The sequence below is a fragment of the Sinocyclocheilus rhinocerous genome, unplaced genomic scaffold, assembly GCF_001515625.1.
Source record: "Sinocyclocheilus rhinocerous isolate Xijiao unplaced genomic scaffold, SAMN03320098_v1.1 scaffold1564, whole genome shotgun sequence".
Classification (NCBI taxonomy): Eukaryota; Metazoa; Chordata; class Actinopteri; order Cypriniformes; family Cyprinidae; genus Sinocyclocheilus; species Sinocyclocheilus rhinocerous.
Genome location: NW_015638982.1, coordinates 380,335 through 395,091, shown reverse-complemented (window position 1 = coordinate 395,091; position 14,757 = coordinate 380,335). Strand labels below are relative to the sequence as shown.

Genomic DNA, 14,757 nt, shown 5'->3' with positions numbered 1-14,757 from the left:
TACTACATTCACTACATTCATGTTAATTTATATAACATGAATTGTAAAAAATGTGTACTGTATGTAGAAATCGTAGATTAAGAGAACCGCCCCTGAGTGTGCCATTCTTTTATTTCATTCATACTACATTCATGTTAATTTATATAACATGAATTGTAAAAAATGTGTACTGTATGTAGAAATTAACATTAACGTAGATTAATAAATGCTGTAAAAAATATCGATCATTATAGTTCATAATACTAAATGTGTTTATTAATGTTAACAAATTGAACCTGTTACCACTGCCAATCATAAGTCTTTTTCCATCAAATATTTTTTTTTTTTTTAATGAAGGCATGAGAAATAAACAAGCAATTGTCAGAGAGGTAAACCCAGCCATCTTTCCTGACCTGTGTGGGAACACAACTTGTCTGTTACTGTTAAAAAAGACTTGTTTGATAAGCCCTTACACGCTTGGCCCCCTTTTCCTTCCTTTCATTTTTTGTAGGGTGAGCAGATTTTCATTTCTTTCCTGTCAACATGACTTGCTCTCCGTGTGAACTCTTTTCAGTTTCAGAATGCACAGCGGAGCAGAGGATCAGGTTGTTGTTTTTTTAGGTAAAATGAAAAGCCCACTTTCATTACATGCATGATCATGGTACTTGTGGTTAATTTGTGTTTTTATTGTGACATAAAATACATACACTTAATTATACTGGATCCTGCATTAATCCTACTGAAATTGTTGTGGGTCTCTATAGAATCGTTCCCACTATTCATTTGATTAGCTATGGCCCCGTGAGCTTGTGCATGCTGTATACATGCTCATGGGCTGATGACTTTACCTCAACAGCCCAATCTTTCTGAGCACTCGTGCACACTGGTTAATGCCCTGTGAGACCAGGCAAGTCCAGCTGCACCAGCAGTGGCTAATGGACTAAATGTGATAATGTTACAATCAATACACTTACGTTAATGCTAACCACACTAGCTCCCTACGGGCATCAAATACACTTGCTGTGTTTACAAATAAGAGCTTCATGCTGCATTAGCTGGTAAACCACAGCTCTGCATTTTCCCAACATTCAATCTGAGATTGTTAGAGACCTCAGACCGTGTTGGTTGACTGTGCAGAGAAACAGACACTGGTATCTAAATGAATTTTTACTTAATATTCACTTAAACACAAAATATTCAGCTTGTTTCATGATTCATATGACTCAATGTTTTACTGAATTTCTCTACTCTCTAATCAGCCTATACGGATGAGCACCAGTTGGTTGTTCATAGAAGACATATAGTTCAACACTTTTAATAACATAATGGTATATTTATTTACGACTATGTCCCAGATATCTGTCAGTAAACTGGTCAACATGCTGTTTATTCATCGGTCGTCTGTTTATTCACTGTTATTGGTGCAGAGTAGGGCTGTCAAAAAAAAATTAGAATTTCGAATATTCGTCGAATTTAAAATAAAAATCCACATTCTTTGCTTTCGAATTTTAGCTGTTTTTGTTAACGTTTTTGTTAACTGCTGCGTTGTTCATTTAAAATATTGCGGGAAAAGAGAACGTCAATGCGGAGAAGATCTTGTTTACGTCAAAACTGAAACCAAGCCGTTCACACAGAACGCATATTTCGCGCATTTTCTAGAGGGACATCTATCACCGTTGCACTTGCATCTCGCACAAAGGAGCCGCATGTTTAGAAAGCCATGTAAAATTAATGCAAGTTCAACTTTGAAAAAATCTTGAGACTTTATGGCGGGTTTTTCCCCATCCCACTGCAACTCACGTTTTTAAATGAAAAATGTACTCTGTGTGATTGGTGTTCGGCCCTTTGTATTAAACTATGCACACATACATGAAGCTGTTTTGTTTATAGTTGTTTAAGCAACTTAATTATAATTAGTTTATAAACATTATTTTAAACATGCCCTTTTTTTCACAGATAGTCGTGTTACCTGATGCTTTGAATAAACGTGCATTAGTAATATTTTGCTCGATGCGCCCTCTTGTGGCCTCAGGAGAGAAGCCAAAAGCTTTTCTTCACCCTAACTGAAATTATGCATTTTAAATTCGAATATAATTCGAATTTTGATCATATTTAAGTAAAAAATTCGAATTTAGTTTTTCAGCCATTTTGACAGCCCTAGTGCAGAGTAATTATCATGGATGCCATTATTGATTGCAATGATTAGCCTGCAGGCTTACAGGCAGTTTTACAATCTTTAGACCGTTCAAATGTGAAAAATACTTATCTGCAATAAGTGCAATTATACACGAAGGAGCTGTTTGGCTGACAGAGTGATCGACCAGTTTGTTGATCAGCATTTATAATACCATATCCTAGCTATTATACACAGTCTATCTATTATGTTTTTTTTAATTATTATTACTATAATTTAATTTAATTATTTAAATAATTTTAATTGACAGGTCTTCATAATCCCAAAAATTAGCCTTACAATTAGATTGGACATTTTTATTTTGGAGTGGCATTTTTATTTGCAGTATGCTTTAGATGATCTGTGAATGGAAGTACGTTTTTCAAAAGTACAAAACTGTTCTAGGTGTGATGTATTGGTGTAAAAATAATTTTTTTTTATTTTGCTTTGTTTAGTACAGGGAAGCTCAGTCTAGCCACAATGTTATAAATAACCCCACCACTACAATCCAGCCTTTTTTTTTTTTTTTTTACAATTTAGTTGCTGCTTCTGTGTCTGCATTATAAGGCATATTCACATTTCAAACCATAGACATTTCATTTGACAGCAAAGTAAGTCATAACAAACAAAGAATATGGCAATTTTACACCACATGGAATGAATTTGCCTTTGGTTTGTAATTCTCAACTGTTGAATCCAGACCGATATCCTCAACTTTACTAATACTTTGAAATACTGTATAGTAAATGTGTTTTTCTTGAATATTCTGTTATGTTCTTATTGCGTGTTAAATGAGCATAATTGAGAAGTAAACATGGTTTTTACATTTCATTAAAGACTGATCAGCACTTTTGATACACTTTTTTGATAATAACAAGTCAAACATTCAAATCAAGTATTAAATCAAATATTAGCCCACATTAAAACAGCTCTTAAACGTTGACGTTTGAGATGTTTTCTGTATTTATTGACAGACAAATGTTTTTAGACACTGAGTGAAGAGGAATTAGACACATTCACACAACTTTTATGTTTTTTTTTTATTGATGTAACATGCAGTTTTCTGTATTTTTGGACTCCACGGGCATTGTTTGTGCTTTCACTCTTCCTCTTTTATTCTGTCCTTCATTTTTTCTGCCCTCTCTTTGTTCTCTCTCTGTGTGGTTGGAGGGGAACATGACTAATTCTGGATCATTGTGGTATTTATTATTGCACTTAGGATAATGGGGCTGCGTTTCAGAGCCAGAGAAAGAAAGTGAGAGAGATGATGGGATATTATGTATTTTTGTCCAACCCTCCTTCCTATTTTCAATCCCTCTTGTCTGAATGGGTGAGCATGCTCCGCCCACCAATCGCATTGCTTTCCCTGCCACCTCACTCCCACCGGAAGAAATGAAATAGCACTAAATTTATGTGCATGCATACACATGCACACAAAATGGATACGCATTCTTTTGTGTCGCACAGTTGTGCACAAAAACACACACGATGGTTCATTAGGGCACACAAAAACCACCATACGCACTCACATGCACACGAAAACAAACGTGCACACTGAAATTGAAATGAGATTCTGTAATGGGGCGGCCAAAACCCTGGGCCATGTTACGGAAGACAGAGCCATCACCGGTGGCCCTGCCGTCACTGACATTGAACAGGGGAAAGAGGACAAGGAGAGAGGGATAGAAAGAAGGAAGGAAGGAGGAAAGTACAGAGAGATTGGCTGGAGCAGTGATGTGGTAGAGCAGCATCTATTGGAATTTAAAGACACTCAGGAAAAAAAGACACAAAACACAGAAACTGCATTTAGCTAATTCTTTGATAAATGTGTGATAGACTATCTATCTATCTGTCTATCTATCTATCTATCTATCTGTCTGTCTGTCTGTCTGTCTGTCTTCTATTTAAAAAAATTTCTATTGTTCTATCATTATATGTAGTGTTTTTCTATTGTTCGTTATACTGTATCCTTTGTTAAATCATTTGTTCTATCATATCATTCTATTGTTTGTTCGTTCTATTGTTATGATTCATTCTATCATTAAATTGTTTGTTCTAACATTCTGTTGTTATATCATTCTACAGTTTGCTCTGTCATTCTTTCTATTATATTGTTCGTTGTATTGTTATATTTAGTGTTTGTTCTATTGTTTGTTAAATCAAATGTTTTATCATATCATTCTATTGTTTGTTCTGTTGTTTGTTTTATTGTTATATAATTCATTCTATCGTTAAATGGTTTGTTCTAACATTCCATTGTTATATGTTGTTTTTCTTCTATTGTTCGTTATATCGTTCTATTAATTGTTTTATTATGTACATGTGACATGGAGTCAGTGGTTCAACCGTAATGTTATGAAGTCACGAGAATACTTTTTGTGCGCAAAGAAAACAAAAATAACGACTTTATTTAACAGTTTCTTCTCTTCCATGTGTTTTCTCTTACAAGCAGAAGAATGCACACACAAGTGTCGTGGTACTGTTGTGAATGCAAGTCGAAGACTGGCAGGGAAGAGAAGAAATTGTTGAATAAAGTCATTATTTGTGTTTTCTTTGCGCACAAAAGGTATTCTTGTAGCTTTATAACATTACAATTGAACCACTGATTTCACATGGACTATTTTAATGATGCCCTTGCTACCTTTCTGGGCCTTGAACGTGTCAGTTGTGTTGCTGTTTATGGAGGGTCAGAGAGCTCTCTTGATTTCATCAAAAAGATTTTAATTTGTGTTCCGAAGATGAATGGAAAGGTCTTACGGGTTTAGAATGACATGAGGGTGGGTAACTAATGACAGAATGTCCTTTTTTTGTGTATGTGTGTGTGTGAAATAAATGAAAGAAAAATCTGATTGTAACAATAGAGCGAAAGAGAAAAAAGGACATACTTTCTGCTTCTCTGTGCCCACTAGTGTAATCACAGCAGAGAGACAGATGCTGTTTTTTTTCTGAGTATGTGTGGTTTACATACAGTGTTTGTGAAAACAGTACATAAACTTGCACTTCGAATCTATAGAAACACATGAGTGCACAAATATTTTAAGATGTTAACATGTCAGCTAAAAGTAATAGAAAACACACATGACTGACAGGCACAAGTCAGTCAAAGATCATGCTCATTTAACATCATACCAGAGCAGGTATTGCAGGCTGCATGCTGGTTTGCAAGAGACAGACGGAGAGGGAGGAGGGGATGTACAAGCTGCTGTTTGTTGCATTTCTCGTATTTTGCACGGTACAATGACTCATCTTACTCATTACTACAAAGAGAGTGGTTGGTGGGGGAGCCCAGGGACAGGTCTGTGAAACCAGTGAGCTTTAGCTGCTTGAAACAGTAGTTAAAGTTATAGAGTATGTGTGTGTGGGCACCAGCAGGAGAGAGAGCGCACCAGATCTGCCTGTCATCCACCATTCTGATATACATACATCTCGTGCTGTATTCAAGGCCAGAGCAGGCACTTCAAACACACCCCCACACACACACACAGGCTCTACAGAGCGTAGTCGCACCTCAAATGCCACAGAGGCAGAAACCGCACCCCCGCCCTTCCTGGACATGCCATGCTAATATATCGAAGAGGACACAGTTACGCACACACATACACATGCTCTGTAGAGCACAGTGGCTAAAATCACTTTAGCACTCAAGCGTTCAAAATCAATAGGTCCTTCAAACAGAAGTGTCCATATATACCCCTGTTAAGGTGATTTAAGGACACAACAAAATAACATATATGCGTATAATTATCTATCTATCTATCTATCGTTATATCGTTATATCCATCTATCCATCTATCATTCTATCTATCTATCTATCTATATATCGTTATATCCATCTATCCATCTATCTATCTATCTATCTATCTATCATCTATCCATCTATCTATCTATCTATCGATCTATCTATCTATCGTTATATCCATCTATCCATCTATCTATCTATCTATCTATCATTATATCCATCTATCTATCTATCTATCTATCTATCTATCGTTCTATGGTTCTATCATTCTATCTATCGTTTTGTTGTACTATCTGTCGTTCTATCATTCTATCTACCTTTCTATCGCTCTATCCATCTTTTGTTCTACCTATCATTCTATCTGTCTATCATCTGTCTATCATTCTATCTACTCTATCTGTCTGTCATTCTATCAGTCGTTCTGTCATTCTATCTATCATTCTATCTACCTTTCTATCATTCTATCTATCTATTGTTCTATCATTCTATGGTATCTATTGTTCTATCTATCGTTCTGTCGTTCTATCTGTCTATCATTCTGTCGTTCTATCTACGTTTCTATCATTATCTATCTTTTGTTCTACCTATCCTTCCTTCTGTTTATTGTGTGTTCTATCATTCGTTTGTTCTTTGTATCATTCTATGTGTCTGTCTTTCTATCTATCTGTCTTGTATCAATCGTTCTGTCTTTCTGTCTGTCAATAGCCTGTTTATTTGATCCACCTGATGTTCTGTCATTTGTTCCGCCATCTTTTCTTCTATTGTATCTGTAAGCGATGTAATGATTCTCTATACAAAATTGAAAAGTACAGTTTGCCACACACAGAGTGGTATGCATTTGTTCCATGGTAAAAATCCAATATAAAATCTAACTACACGTTTGGGGCATCTTGTTTTGCCGGTAGTGTCAAGACTGATAGAATAGATTGTCTATCATTCTAATAAAGTAAAAAAAAAAAACATTTTCTTTTAGGGGTAAGGTTCAATTTAGTGCTGTAGTAATTATAATATAGCAATAGGCACATACTCTATGTATCTTGTTCTGCTTTGTAAATGCTTCTTTTTCTGTGTCCAGGTAGTTTGACCTCATGGTGAAGCTAGTTGAACTAATGAAGATTTAATCACACAGTGTGTGTGTGTGTGTGTGTGTGTGTGTGTGTGTGTGTAAGTGTGTGTAAGTGAGTGTGAATTGGGGTGTGGGGGTGGCAGATGTCAGAATCACAACTTATGGAGTTATCTGCTGCTGTAATACCACTAGGGTGACCTTGAGATGTGTGTATATGTGGGTCAGGTTTTACCTACATTGTGAGGACAATATATCCTCACAAGGATATTAAAACCTCAAGTTACCCATGTTGTGGTAACAAGCTTAAGGGTACATACTAAATACTTACTTTATAAAATGGCAAAACAATTCGTGAGGGGTTTTATTTGGGGGCAGGTGATAGAAAATGCCATTAGTTCAATATTAAAAAATAAAACTGAAAATTATAGAATGCAGTAATAGAAAATCAAACATATTTGCGGGTGGAGGCAGGGTATAGTGAATATTTCAGAGAATCTTGTAATATTTATTAATCTGAAAAGAAAGTGCCCTGTTGTCATTTGTCTTTTTTGTACGTGTACAAAAAAAACTGAGTGTGATATACTGTACACACACATGAATCACCTAAGACAGAGAGGAGAGTCTCTGTAAAGGTCAGTTGAACACTATCCTCTACTAAAGCTACATAAATCACTTCAGAACACACACTTACACTTAAACAAAACAAACAACATATATCACTCGAAACCAGTACAGAATTGCTACTGTTCATGTGGAGTATCGCATACTCTTGCATGCTTATCGTATTCTCTTGCATGCTCGCTGTACATGTATGTGTTGATCATTTTTATTAGTTCTAACCTCAGAGAAGGAGGGGTTACCCCTGAGTATTATCGTTAGTGGAAAATAATGAGAATCATTTTTCACTATCAAGGCTTCCCTTTCTCCCCTACACAACATACACATGCTCCCCAGTGGCCAGATGCTTGCAATTTCAAGTCTGTCGACTTATTTACATCTCTGCAATCACAGAGTTATATGCATATTCATATAATCAGTCAGCACAAAAAGACACCTACACTGGCTTGTGTGTGTGTGTGTGTGTGTGTGTGTCTGAAGCATGTGTTGGTACATGATCTGTAGTCTCAGCTCCACTTGGCATGCCCATGGACCATTTACTAATAGTCTGATGCATATTGCATTCAAAAGCTTTCCCAAAAGGCATGTTTCATTCTTATTGGCTGTCTTTATGTAATTCCACGAGTCAGGGTGCACCGTTTTGATCGATCTGCTGTGATACAAAGTCCTGGTTATAAGTTCCCAGGCTGCTACAATTAGCATTTCCAAAGTTAAATTAATCGCTAGAGTGTCCAGTTTTAGTGGGTTGCTATACAGTTGCTAGGGTGTTCTAGTTGTGTTCCTGAAGTAAAAATTCTATTTGTTTTCTCCATAGTAATGCTTCTGTTGAAGCCATCTATTAGCATATGACATACTATCAAACTACTGTGTATTTGTATACAATGCAGTATATATAAATATCTTTCAGTACATTTAAAATATATTGTTTTTATACTACACATGACTACAAATCAGTAGCTTTCTATTGTACTGTCATTTTTTTATTTGATTATGTCTATTTGGTTTGCCTCATGAGATGAGGCATTCATTCCCTCATGAAAGCCTTCTACCTTTTGTCTCTTTTTTTTCCCCCTGATTTTTATAAACATGATTTCACCGGGTGGAGCTCCCCCTCCAAAACATGATCTGAGCACATCTGAGCACAACAAATATCAGATGAAGTGAGTCATACTGTTTTTATCCACTTTTAACTTTTAATATTTGGTATGTCCACCTTTTGCAGCAATTACAGCAGCGCATCTTTCTGGCATAGTGTCAGTATATTTTCTGAGAACTTCAACACTAATGTTATCCCATGCCTTCTGCAACTCAAGCCAAAGGCTTTCATTTTGAATATACAATTGATCTGTCCAGTTTATTTTCCAACTTGCCCCGAATTTGCTCGATGGGGTTGAGGTCTGGACTTTGAGGGGGCCAGTCCATCATTATCAATGTTGACAGCAGATTCCTTCCATCGCAGGTAGTTCCGGGAATAGTTTGTTTTATGGGTATTGTAATGGCCAATTCAACAAAAACAACTGAAACCTCTTAAATATGCCAAGTGTTCTAATAATATTGGCCACCATTTCATTCAGTTCAAGGTTTATAATCATGCTCATCTCATTACTGGCATGGTTTGGTCATGAATTAGAATTCCTTATTGAGACACTTTGAAATCTCCATGGAGAAAGTTATTATAGAACCAGCGTGACAGTATGGAAGAAAAGATCTCTTGTTACTTCAATTTTATAGCAACTTTGAGATGTTTCACCGATAACTGACATTTTGCTTTATTTTGTGAATCTTTGATTTTACTTTTCGACCTTCAGACACTCAATTGTAACTTTACTGTTTTTTGGTTTTGGACTTTTGCACACCTAATGCACTTTAAGTTGCATTAAAGTACAAAATGTGCAATACTTTAGCCAATCAGAAACTCGTAGAGTCTGAGCATCGGTGACATTTGCCTTTACATAGAGTGTAAGTGAATCAGGCTCCTGGTGTCATGTTATATTATTCAAAACAGATGGATAACTACACAAACCTATCAGCAGTGACATTGATGACAAAAGCACTCAAGAGAGACCCTGTGCGCTCTCATACATCTGTTTATGTTAAACATACCCGCCCACACTCAAACACACACACTCGTCCAGAGATGACAACCTCTCTGATCAGTCCCCGTCAGTCTAAGATCTGCCGATTGCTTTTCACATGAATGATGCACCGATGGTAAACTCAAGTGCCGGGCCTTGTCAATATTACACCTGACAACACAAACTCTGTGACCTTCAAACAAATCAGATCCACTTAAATCCTCTCAGCATCAACCCATGTCATGATTATTTTAATTCTGTGACTTAACGTGACACATGAGAAGGGCTACTGTCTGCAAACACAATAGTAAAACTTTTCTGTATGCATTCAACATTGTCTGTAGGCTTGATTTTCTTATCATCAGGCTGATTTTGTTGGACCTTCCATTAGGAGAGTATTGAGGCTTTGCTTTCAGAGTGATTGCAGCAGTTGGTCATTAAACCATTTCCGATGTTTGCTGAAGTGATCACTGACAGTGAACATGAGTGTGCATAATAAGCATGTTGGCTAGCTCTGTCAAAACTTGTCAAGTCACACCATCTGTTATGATATAGTCTTGTCTCAGCCATGAGTAAACACACACTATTTACTAGCTTGCATCACAAACAGCTGCTGACTATATGTGGGTGTGTTTGAAATAAGGCCATATGATATGTTTGTATCATGGACTGTATTGTAATTCTCAGTTCAATCAGATTCTCCAGACTGATTAAAACAGGTAACTTGTGATTTCATGAGTCATTTTGAATGATTCATTTAAAGAACTAGCTCATAAATATGGTAGTGACATGAAACCTGAGGATACACAAGAACTCTTTTTGATTTAGATACGTTTGTGTATTTTTAATATAAAATGTTTATTAATCTATAATTGGCTGCAAAAGCACCAGTGGCGAGAAGTGATTTTATACAGAAAGTACTCTTTTAAGAAAGTAGTCAATTTTTTCACCAGTACATTATTAAGTGAAATAAATCACGGAAATCCACATTTTTACATTTTTTTTTTCACTGCAAAAATGGACTGCAAAGCGCCTGTAGTTAAAATTAGTTAATATTTTATTTAGTTTATTAATTAAAGGGATAGTTCACCCAAAAATGAAAATTACCCCATGATTTACTCACCGTCAAGCCATCCTAGGTGTATATGACTTTCTTCTTTCCGAAGAATCCAATCGGAGTTATATTTATAATGGCAGTGAATGGGTGTTGAGATTTTAAGGTCCAGTAAACTGCATCCATCCATCATAAAAAGTACTCCACATGACTCCGGGGTTTAATAAAGGCCTACTGAAGCGAATCGATGCTATTTGTGTAAGAAAGATATCCATATTTAAAACTTTATAAACCATAACCTTCCGCTAACTGTATGGCTTGAGGGTGAGTAAATCATGGGGTAATTTTCATTTTTGGATGAACTCTCCTTTATTATATTTAATTTTTAGTTAATACTTTATATGCTGTTTGTTTGTTTTATATAATGTTTTATCTTCTTGTAATTGTACATCACATTGGTACACTATACATTTTCAACTGAAGTTAAAGTGTTACCCTAAACTGCAAAAATACTGTTTCACTTTTGTGACTGACAGAAAAGAAGCTTCTGGGTCTGTTTTCAGTGCTAGGCTGCTGTCGGCCTGATTGAGTGGAAAAAGGATATTAGAGAGAAAGACTCGGATGAGGTCTGGGAAAGAGTCGCTGGCACCATATCTGTGAACAGCTCTCAGTGGGACCAGGCTCTCCGTCTTCATTGAAGTCTGTACCAATGGTAAATCCTTCTTTAGAAAAAAAGAAACCTTGGCAGGATGCCTCTTTTCTCCCTGTCTCTCTCCTTTTGCCTCACTTTCTGGAGCATAAGCAACTAATCTCTATCTGTTTCGCTGTGATATGACAAGCGAGCTATTGTCGCTGTAAAGCCATCTGATTGGCTGAGCAGCTATGTCTCATTCAGCACGTCTCCATGTAGTACGGGAACTTACTGTTAACCTATTAACAGTTTTTTTCCGTAGCGTTTTTACAAAATTTTACAGTTAAAATTACACTTATTTTTTACAGTGTGGGTCTCTTTCACCCCTCTACAGCTTTCCCTCAGTTTGACTCTGATCTGCTTTCTGTTCAGCTTTCTGTTTCCTGCCCACGTTCCCATTCTCTACATCTCTCCGTTTCTTATCCCCTCACTCATCTCCGTCTCAATCTCTCCAGCTTTTCTCTTCTCACTTCATGAAGCATGATGATGCTAAAACCAAGAGGAGTTTTTCTTTTCGCCTCAGAAATCAGTGTGAAGTGTGAAATGCTGTACTGACAGATACTTCTATTGTATTTCTAATAGCTAATAATATATTTTCCCCTAATTCTATACCAAAACCTCATACAAACCTTTCTACATTTTTACATTTTCCATTAAAGGGGGTAGTAATATTTTTATTCTGCTTGGATGCATGAAAGTCAAAAGTGACATTAAAGAAATTATAATGTTACAAAAGATTTCCATTTCAAATAAATTCTGTTCTTTTGAACTTTCCATTCATCAAAGAATCCTGGAAAACAGATGGTACCAAACCAAAACAAAATAAAATATGAATTGTCTGTCATCATTTACTCACCTTAATGTCTTTCCAAACATGTATGTCTTTATTTTTCCTGAAGAACACCAAATAAGCTATTTCGAAGAACCATACAATTAATTTTTGTCCAGGCAATGAAAGTCAGTTGGGTCTAAAATAACACTGGACATCACTGAAAAAAAGACGTATCTTCTTTTGTTTTAGAGAAGAAAGATTTGGAACGACATGAGAGTGAGTAAATAGAATTGTCATTGTCTTGTGTTATACTCCTTTAAGACATTTAGTATGCTTCTTAAGCCATTTTCCTTGTGGACTATTGGCTGCTTCCCACAATGTAGGTGATTTCAGGTTTTACTATCCATGCGAGGACATTTGGTCCCCACAAAACCTGAGCCACACATGCACACACAGCTGAGCTGGCTGCTTTTTTAGGCAATAACAAGACATGATTTGCTCCTCAGTAGACTGGAAGAGGCAATTACATTATCGGACCTTAGATGGATTTTAGAAATCGCCTGAATAATACTTCTGCTAAGCCTTTAATCCAGATCGTGATAATGGGATGGTCGACTCCCTCAGCATGTACTTTTATGAGACTTGACCTTCCTGTTACAGTGATGGACTGCAAGAAACTTCTGGTCAGCCATGACTAAAGCTCCATAGATGCGCATAGATGCACAAATTAGCTTGTTCAATTGGCAAAGTTGAACTAGGGTTATCCTTGGGTCACCATGATCTCCATTTCTATTGAATTATCCATCTCTCCCACCTCCCTCCCCAACATTTCTGTCTCTTTCCATGTAATCTATTCATGTCTGCACTCCTCATCACGATCCTTTCATCTCATGGTTAGAAAATGTTTCTATAACAGCAGGCCTTTTTAATCATACAAAAAATAGCCTCTGCCTGTTAATCCTCTGACCAAATTAAGCATTTATGTAACACTCTCGAACTCCTTCAATTAAAAATAAAGAAATAAATCACAATTTTAAACGGCTCTTATTGAGGCTGGAAATTTGGCAACGGGATGAAAAACGCTCAAAGAGAACAAGTGAGAGAAAAACAAGAGTCTCGCAGAAGAACAACTTTCATAAGCGCTTTGATCTACTGGGAAAAAACTTGTCAAAACTAATTCGCAGACCGACTGTGGTTCTCTCCATTATAGTGGCACAAATCATGTACACAAACAGATGAGGGAGAAAACCCCATCTGAACCTCACTCTGTGTTGATTGTGCCGTTTGTCATGAGGCTGCAAAGGCGGACGTTTCTCTTCTTTCCACCCCACGGCTGAGTGCCGGATTGAGCGATGTACTGCTCACAGAGCTGTAATACATTGCACAATGACTCTCATCAGTTCATTTACTGGGTGAACAGACATTGAGATGTTATATTATGTAGCAGTGCTGCTATCTGCCAGTTAATAACTAGCCGCAAGCTAGACAGACTGGACACACACAAAAGAATAAAATGACACACTTGCTCATGGTCACATTCAATGACTTCTCTTCTAAATTTATTTATTTATTTCTTTTGTTTTCTTTTTTAGTGTCAACTGAGTCCAATTTGAGACATGCAAATTTGATTACATGTGGCACGGGTGTTGATACTACTGGCTGGAACCAGATTCTAGCACAGCTTTATGAGTCTCATCAAGGTCTTTATGGTGGAATTTGGTAGATATTGGTTAGTACTTATGACGATATTTAATGTAGTTGTTCTTATTGGTTTTGGGATTTGAGAGAGAATAAAAAGAATAAATAATTGCAATAATCTCCTTTATGAAAGACAATAAAAATAAACAGTAATAATATCAAATTCAGTAAATGTGCTAGATTTTGTTCATAACCCTGTAAAGCCTGACATCTGAAATAATAGAAGAAAAATATTTTTATTTTAAATGGAACACTTTTTTTTGCACCTTTAGACAAAATATGAAAAGAAAATCTATGTTAAAAAAAAAGAATGTGTGTTTGAATGTGTGTTTTTGTTGAGTTATACAGCATTTCATACAGACTTTTATGGCTCATATAGTGTGATGTAGGGGAATATGACAAGCTCACATTAAAAAACACCATTCTAATAGGTTGTAATGTGAGATTTTATAACAGTATAGCAGACAGTTTGCATAAAGTGAATACAAATATTAGTTGTCTCTCTACTTCTCCCAATAATATGTTTTAGAATCTTTTAATGCTTATTGTTATTATCAAAGCCCTGTAGTTGTACATTGTATTGAAAAACATATAATGCAATGCAATACAATGATAATTGAGATATGTACAAATAAACATTCCTCAAAAGCCTGATGTATGATATTTGATACTCACATTTCAACATGATTTTTCTAAAAATGATGTATGGATAATCAAGTAAACCTAAGTTGGTTACTTGCTTGAAAGTATAAACTCAATCCAACCTCAGAAGGCATGTAGCAGATTGTGCACAACACGATTTTTAAGCAAAATTTTGATCGTGTATTTAGAGACCTTGGAAATTTGTGTAGCAAATATAATACAGTATCTCTCCTCTCCACCTTCCAATTTC

General features: G+C 36.2%; 1 long non-coding RNA gene across 1 annotated transcript in view; it reads right to left on the bottom strand.

The window, feature by feature from the left end:
• The window catches only part of LOC107750797 (uncharacterized), a 16,270-nt gene extending 5,351 nt beyond the window's left edge, over positions 1–10,919 (bottom strand). The window contains exons 1-2 of the long non-coding RNA XR_001641180.1: positions 10,907–10,919; positions 997–999 (exon numbers count right to left, since the gene is read on the bottom strand). This is a non-coding gene — a long non-coding RNA (uncharacterized LOC107750797). The remainder of the gene's footprint in view (positions 1–996; positions 1,000–10,906) is intronic.
• Between the last annotated feature and the right edge of the window lie 3,838 nt (positions 10,920–14,757).